Below are 6,219 nucleotides of genomic sequence, written 5' to 3' on the forward strand. Positions count from 1 at the left end.
TCTCTGTGCAACCATTACGGCCCCTACGTCCCTTTTCTTGGACACACCACCGGACTGTAAGGCCTTATTTGTAGTTTGCAAGGCCTCAAAGTTTGTAACCATACTGCTTTTGATGCCCACTTCAATCCTTTCACCCAGCTTGATAATATTGAAAACTTTGTGGCTCTCAATCATCATTAATCTTCATAATACTGTGGGTCCTGAGCCCGGACAAAGAATTTGTTCATCTGTTCCTCTTCTAAGGCAGGTCTGACCTTATCAGCTTTGGACCTCCAACGAGTGGCATACTCATGAAATATTTCTGTAGGCTTTTTCTTTAGATTCTAAATATAGAACACGTCCGGAGCATTCTCTATGTTAAACCTGAACCTGTCCATAAAGTCGGACGCCATGCCTACCCAGTTTGACCACTTCTTTGGATCTTGGATAATGTACCAAGACAAAGCATCTCCCTTCAAACTCCTCATAAAAAGCTTCATGCAGATTCGCTCGTCTTTCCCTACTCCAACCAACTTGTCATAGTACATTTTCAAATGGATCCTTGGATCCCCTATATCATCAAACATTTCGAACTTCGGAGGTTTGTACCCCTCGGGCAGTTCGACGCCGGGCTGTATGCAATGATCTTCATAGTTCAGCCCTTCAATTCCCTTGCTTCCTTCGACGCCTTGAATCTGGCTAGTCAATTTCTTAAGTTCTTCGGCCAGGTTCCTAATGAGCAAGTCCTTATCATCAGACTCGGGTGTGCTTGATATGAGTTGGGTGGAGTGTGGCACAGTCTCCATGTAGATAGGGGTGTTATGGTGGGTGTGAAAGTGGTCATTTGTGGAGTTTTGGAGTTCTGGGATAAGTAACGGGGAGTTGTTTGAGGTATGGCAGGTGTTGCAGTGATGGTGAGGAGCGGGATGGTTCTGTTGTTTTGAGATATTCTGTGGAGGTATAGGGTTCTGAGCATTTGGGAAATTGATATCTGGAGTGGCGAGGGAAAATGACAGACTTGCCAGATTTCGAACCAGATCAAGTTCTTGGAATTTCAATAGTTTTTTGTTCGAGTTGGGATGCATTTTCCTTAGGAACCTGAGTACCATGACCATGAGTGACCTCTACCCATTCAGTTGAGTTCTCCTTTCTGACGTTGTTCAAATCTTCCATCTTCCCTTTGTTCTTGTTTTTGACAGGACTAAGAGAAAGAGTGGGTGATGGTCCCTTGGATCTCGTGGAATAGGATAATGTTGCCAGAGTGCACGAACTAACCTTTGGGGAGGGGAATAATAAAACAAAAAGTAAAAACAAAAAAGGTAACCAAGTTTGTGAGGATTATAATAAGTGTTGCAATATTTTAACACATAGTGCAAGGATGTAAATCGTGTCCTGATTTGGGAACCTCTTTGTGCCCATGGTAGGCCTAGTGATAGATTGATTTGGAGAACTTAGGATGCTAAACGCCTCATTTCATTGATAAAAAGTAGACGAATCCCAAATCGACACTAAATAAGCAAGAAATAAAAGTACTAATGGCCATTGGCCTTATTACATTTATAAAGTGAAAAAGATGAACTCCTATCTACTTGGTCCCAGAAGGACCTTCCTCAGGTTGAATGCTCTCGTTGATCAGATCCTCTAGTTCGCATAGGTTCACCAGTAAAAATGCTTTTGCTAGGTGTTCTCCTTCGTTTCCCTCAGCGTTCTGGCAGTCAGTGACTCTTTTCCTCACTTTTCCTTCCAATTCCAGCAGATTGTATTCCAGATATTCCAACTTTTCGCTAGCTTTGGCGGCCCTCTCTTTCCACTCATTGATTTGGTCATTTGATGGAAAACTCATCCACCAGTCTAGCAAGAGTGAGGGTATGTTAACCATATCAAAGTTGGGGACCTCGTTCTTCCTTTTATGTAAAACAAAAGGGTTAAGACCCTACCCCCACCAGACTCGACTATTTAACATCAACAATTAGCATGAAGCATTTAGTTCTCCAAATAAATGCACAGAACTTGGTGACGTCCGTTTGGGTTCAGGAAAACCTAGTGGACTTTGGTCAAGGCTATCTTCAAGGGTCATTATGTGGACAACATAACTGACCCAGCTAGGTTTGACCATAATGCATGCACAATTTAACAGAGTAAGGTTTCTATGGGGTTTTAGACTAGTAACCTTGAGCGGACAACTCAAGGGGGAAAGGCACGGAACCGTCGACTGCACCACTGATCGACTGATTTTACCGCAAGTATGCCTTTTCTGGATTTAGGGGTGATAATATAGGAAGAGCGCAACCACTCATTATAAGTGTTGCTATGGTATTTTGTTTGGCACGAGTGGAGTATGATGTTGAGCATGGTTATGCAAAAATTAAAAGCATGTTGACATGTATTTGCACATTAAGAAAGTAGTAAATACAACAGTTTCATAATTTAAAGCAATAGTAAAGGAAAGAAACAAAGAAGACAAGTCAGTTTTGCAATTGAAAAGGAAATTGAATGCTTAAAGGAATTAAACAAGTAATTGCACATAAAGAGGTATAAATTCACAATAATAGTCTGAAATGGTAAAAGCCTAAGTATCCCTAGCAGAGTCTCCACGCTATCACGCCCCTTTTTTTCCCTCTTACGCAATCGGGAGGTCGGGTTTGTGACATTTGATATGGGACAACTCATTCCTTTTGGGAACTGAGTTTTGCATTTTTGAAGAATCGCCACCTAATGATTTAAGGTGCATTAGGACACCTATAAGATCTACTCCTAAGCTTGTTTGATAACCAGAATCGGGTAAGGGCTTGAAATTATCCTAAGGAGAGGGTGTTAGGCACCACTCAGGATCCACTAGTGTGGTTTCCGGCCAGATAGTTTATTGTGAATTTGTGCAATTTAGTAAATAGACAAATATAGGCTCAAATAGTAGGGGATTTAAGTTTAAACACATAAGAGTTTGAAAACAATTAAAGACGAATTTTGAGAAGAAAGGGTTATAATTTTCTACAAATACTTGAAAATATAAAATAGGAAAATGAGGGGGGTCCTAGGTTTACTTATAATATGGATCACATCAATGCGATACCCGGTATGACACTCCTAAGAAGAGGGGATACATGTGGCATTAGCGCACCGTTCATCATATCCATATCTACCTTTCCCACCCTGTTAAGGTATTAAAGCGTGAATTGATCTCGATGTCTATTGCATGCTACTACCCATCCCTTCTTATCAGTCCCAGAGGATTTTTTAGGACTACTATTCCTAAAGGCGAGTGATATTAGGCTGATTTTAGGTTTTAAAGGTGAAAAAGCTAAGGCGACATACAAAACATATATGGGCTGCACATTAGGGGAAACATATAACAAATAATAGGCTCATGTATACCTCCTCAAATAAAGCACATAAATAGCATAACTTAAACATACATCTTAGGTCTGATTTTAACATACTAAGGTAAGGGAAATTCCAATTGTTGAGGCAGACCAGTTTATTACATAACTCAGATAAGAAGTCTGAATCAGGCCTGCCTGTTGGTTGTAGCAATTAACAAAGGCGGATTCAATTCTTTGGTTGTTATCACCTAAGGCTTGCCTAAGCGTTTAGGAGAGATCCTATAGACATGGTATCTATTCAGAATGAAGCGAAACAGTAACAATTGAAGACGAATGATTTGGATCCTATAGGCATGCTTTCTAAACCACGTTAAAGTAAAGAGTAAGGTTGTTTAAAACTGATTCAGAGTCAAACTGATTTTAAATTGGTTTCAGATCCTATAGGCAGGATATCTAGTGTTGCTCATTTTAATTCCTATATACATGATATCTAGTCGAGCGTGAATTGAAGCATGCAATATCCCTATAGGCATGATTTCTACGAAAGGGGGTGCTGAAAATGATATCTAATTTTTACCCCGTCAGTTCCTAAGCATGGTGTTTATGCGTGGTAATGCAGAAATTATGACAAGTCCTATAGACAGGTTCTCTAAATGCAGAATTCAATGTGCAGGATTTAGGTCCTATAGGCATATTCTCTAAATGTAGAACATTCAGGAATTTAATGAAATTGGATCTTATAGGCATGGTATCTAGATGCAGAATTAAACATGCAGAACAACAGATGATATCTACATTGCAGAACTGAACATGCGGAATTTTAGATCCTATAGACGTGATATCTACCCTTGAGCATGCATAATTACCCAACCCCTTTCACTAGCCAAGCCCCCAAATATTTATTACAAAATTATTATAGACTAGATAATGAATTACATCAAGGAAGCACAAAAGAAAAGTTACAACCAGGAGATCATAGCATGCTTGATAATGAAACTCGATTAAACATAAGCAGGAAACAGGTAAGAATGAAGGAATTAGTAAAGAAACATGTTGTTGATGATGCTGGAAGAGTAATTAGGACATACCAGTAAAAAAATCAAATGCAGAAACAAAAAATAGGCAAGTTTCCCACAGCCTAGCCTTGGCTTTCAACTGGCTAGACAAGGTAGCAACACAAGTAGTAATAGAGAAAAGAGAGAGAGAGAGAGTTTGAGTGAAGTGTGTGTTTTTGAACTCCATTGGTTCGTGTCCTTGAAAGAAGAGGGGTGCAAGCTATTTGTAGTTTTTTGAAAACGAGTGAAGGAAAAGTAATAAGATACAAACATGGAAACAATAGTAGGTCAGAATCAATTACACGGGTGATTCCCCTTAATTAAGGAATAATTGTTTAACAGATTCAAATAAGGAAAGAGATTAATTTAGATACAGACTGATTATTGCCATAAAATAAGTAGTACAAGCATTCAGTAAGTAATCAAGTCTAAGTACAGAATATACTTATTTTGGAAATAGGTTCAACAAGGTAACTATTACAATAAAGGGAAAAAAATCAATCAATTTTGAACGGGCGAGTGAAATCAGGGTTCATAAAAGGGAAACTTTAGAAATCTGTCACAAGGTAAAGATTAATCAAGGAAGAAATTTCAGCATATAAATAAAGTGAACGGGGTCATCAGACATGCGAGGCCAAACAAAAGAGATAATCACAGATATGCAATAGTGGCAGAAATAATCTAGTAGTAAAGCAAACATTCGAAGCATATTAATCAAGTAGGTCAAGTCACATTGAATCAATAGTGAAGAAAAAAATAGAGTACTAGAAGCATACAAAGGTCTCACAGTAACAGATGAGAAACCTTTTGAAAAGTTAGGGTTTCAAGCATAGTCAAGTTTTAAAGATAGTAGAAACCCAAAGTCAGAGGAATCACATAAAGGAAAAGGGATTCTCAAACAATGAACTTCAAATCGAGTTAGGTATTCAAACGAACAATCTCAGACCCAAAGACATAGAGGTTTTCAACAACAGTAGGGCTTAAAAGATGATAAACAAACAAATCAAACAAAGACTTAACTAAACAAGCACTCGTCTAGCAAAATCACAAATATGTCAAAATCAGAGAAGAGATTTTGAAATAACTTAACAAGAAAAAACCCTAATCGGAAAAAGACAAAGAGTCATTTTTGAAAGCAAAATTGAAGAAACTTCGAGAAATGCTTAAAAGCTCAAGGTAAACACAGATCTAAAGTATATCTGTAAGGAATCGAAAAGATCTTAAAGATTAGGTTTTTAAAAAACCCAGAAAAGGTGAGAGAGGATTCAAAAGTTACCGATCTAACCAGGAGAGTCAAGAATCTGACTCGAACGACTATGGCTGGCTGGAGAAAGGTCAAGGATGACCAGAGAAAGGACATGAACTGAAATCGAACAAGGCCTGGACCAAGATATTTCAAGACCCGACCTTGAAACCATAAGAACAAACACGTAGAAGCCATGGAAGGCTGGTAAGGTCTTCGATGACCTTGGAGGGCCATGGATTAGGGTGGATTAGGGTGGCGGCGGCTAGGGTTTGAGTGGTGTTGCAGAGAGTGTTTGAGAGGAAGGGGATTCTAAGGTGGCGGTAAGTGAGAAATGATAGGGCTTTGGGGTCGTTTGGAATTAATTAAGGCAAGGGCGACTATTGGCCGTTGATGTGAGTGATCAACGACCTGGATTAAAACGGGTAAGTGGGGCAGTTTATGAAACTGGGTTTGGGCCTGGTCCGATGGGTTCAACTGGGTCGAGAATTGGGTTAAAATTGGGGTAGGATTTAGGCTATAATTGAAATAAATTTGGGCTATTATTTAAATAGCCAATTTCCCCTTTTAAAATTATAAAAAATAGCAAATTGATTTCTGAAAATAAATTAAAGGTATTAAA

The sequence above is a fragment of the Nicotiana tabacum genome, chromosome 10, assembly GCF_000715075.1.
Source record: "Nicotiana tabacum cultivar K326 chromosome 10, ASM71507v2, whole genome shotgun sequence".
Taxonomy (NCBI): domain Eukaryota; kingdom Viridiplantae; phylum Streptophyta; class Magnoliopsida; order Solanales; family Solanaceae; genus Nicotiana; species Nicotiana tabacum.